The following is a 2762-nucleotide window of genomic DNA, read 5'->3' as shown; positions in this document are numbered from 1 at the left end:
TTTCTTATAACCACAAACTTTCACAATTACTAATCTTTTTGATTGTGGCATATGATAAATTAGCACAAATCATTTCGGAACATTATAAAAATGCGTGCAGGTCTTGTTTATGAAGTAATCGACCTTTACCTATGTTAAACCTTTACTGTTGCTAGTCATAATAACATTGCAGTCGATTCCTGCCAGACTAGCAATATTTAAACAGGTGAATATGTCAAGATTGGGTAGATGATGTAAAATTGGTAGATGGTAGAAGATGTAAAGTTTAGGTATATAAAATAGAGTAAGAGTGAAGCCAAAAGGCCTAAACAGAAAACAACACTTGAGCGCTTCACTTATATAGCCACAGTATCATGGACTACCTGAACAAACCATTGTCTGTCATAACTTCCTGTATGAAATGAGACTACATGATCTGGCAGACCATGGAAGTGGAGGGAAACTGCAGGTGAACGTTACCCACAACCCAATAGCATCTGGTGTATGTGAATGAAGAACTCTTCCATCTGCAACTGTTAGAGTCAAGATGAGAGTTTCTGATGCATTGCCTGCAAAACATTAGGCAGCATCCATGATGTCACTCTCTAGGATACACACATGCAAGCTACTAAGTTATAGGGCAGACAACTCCCGCTCGAATGTAGTAAAGAGATACTTACATTTTGCCATTATAAGACTATCTGTTACAGCCTTGGCCTAGCTTGAAAATGTGCTCACCAATCTACAGAAGTTGCCTTTTCATGATGTAGCACCAGCAAGTTAGACAACTTCCTTGTAGGATGTACTTATAAGCAAGACTGAGCATAGCTAAGCAGCAGCTGTTTTGCTTTTAGATACAGAATCATGGCTATGAGCGCATGCATATACCTGAACCACACAAAGGACCGAAAATGATGTTTTTGGCCACAGCATTCCAATAAGAGCCAAAGCCTTTGTAAAAAAAATGTGTGTTTTTACTCAAATTCAGTCTAGAACCCTGACATGCAAACAAAAAGGTTGGGATTCAATTCCCAAAAGACCTCTGGCGGTGATAGGAATGACATACAACCTTTAATTGCTCTCTGCAACTGGATATGTCTCTAGTCATCAAGGTTTCCTTGCTACTGAGCTCCGAAACCTTTAGTCAAGATCATAGAGACACTGTTTGTGCAACAATGCTCTTAAAAACACGCACAGCCTCTGCATGCAATGAGCTAAGCAGGCATCCTTGATCTTCAAAAAATTGCTCACACACAGAGCTCTTAAAACTAACACTTTGAATAACCACAAACCCATGTTAGAAATTGAATTATTTTGAGTTCCTTACCTTGAAGTAAGATTTCTGTTAAAAATATCATCACAAACCAAACAGGGACAAGTCTTCTGAGAGCAAATGGTAACATCATGTTACGCATGCATATTGTTACTAATATTTTACTGAGAAAAAAATTACACAACAACTAATAATAATAAGAACGACAAATGTAAACAAGAGTAGAACATGAGTACCACTTCTTTGATTTGACTGTTTGCAGGAGTCATCAGCCACCTTTTATATCCACAATGCTCGCCCTGCTAAATTACGTAAACCTTATTGTAATATCATTTATTCTGTCTGCCAAAATATTCTCCTTACATCTGGCTTAGCTGTGACGTATGAATACAGACAATATGCACATTTTTCAGTTTATTCTGTCAATCCTTGAACATATTTGGTTGACTGCCCACAAACTCTAGGCTATACGCAAACAGTAAAAGATCAGCTTACGCAGATACCGTTGTAACATTAGCTATGGTAATATATCTAGCTTAGCTATACATACATAGCTATGCTACAATGACAAGATAAATTGATGGCATCATATGTGATTGATCATTATATGACTGCCTTCTCGGCCTGCAACATCAGTCCCGTGTTTACTGTGTTGACTCAAATATGATCGTATTTTTCACTACATAGTGTGATTATTTTAGCGGTAGAAACAGCTACTGCTAATGTTGAGCTGAAAACCTGCAATATGTTTTTGATAAAAATGATCCATTTATTACTTGCACCAAATAACAAACTTCCACATAGCATGAGGCAGCAATAAACAGGAGACGGAACATTCAAAGAGTGGATGTTTTAAAATAAATGAAATAAAACAGTTATAGAATTCTTTCATTATAATATTTACTCTTACTACAGTACTTACCTTCCCTTATTTTTGATTAATTTTAAATTAGCACCATCTTAGCATTTATGAAATTTGTAACATTTGTGAACGAAAATTTTGAAATATCTTACGAGAATTTACAAATGGGTGTAAAGAATTTTTTTTATCTATCAGGCAAACGATAACTTTATAGGCAGTTTGCAATTGCTTTATAAACCAGACTAATTAATATGCGCAGAAGGCTTGAAATAAATTAACTTTAGATGGTTTTTAAAGTTTATCAAAAAGAACTACCATATATTGCTGCAAAAAATAAACTCTTTAAAAGTTTTATATACTGAAAATAACCAATCAATCTTAGAAAAAGATATATGGCAAATTTTTGCACAAATCTTATAAAAATTGGTTTTGCAAGAACTACCAACACTTGATCATGAGATGTACATGTAAAGCCTTGCAAGCTGCATGTATATCACTTTAAGCTACCAGTATTATTCATAACCTTCTCATATCTAGTACTATGTTTAGTCCACCTCCACTACTAGTTCATCAACAGTAAAATATTTATAAAAATTAATCTACTAAACAGATCATGCATGTACATGTACTTGGAAGAAATATTGGAAA

The sequence above is a fragment of the Watersipora subatra genome, chromosome 4 (assembly GCF_963576615.1).
Source record: "Watersipora subatra chromosome 4, tzWatSuba1.1, whole genome shotgun sequence".
In the NCBI taxonomy this organism is placed as follows: Eukaryota; Metazoa; Bryozoa; class Gymnolaemata; order Cheilostomatida; family Watersiporidae; genus Watersipora; species Watersipora subatra.
Note: the sequence above shows the minus strand (reverse complement) of the source record.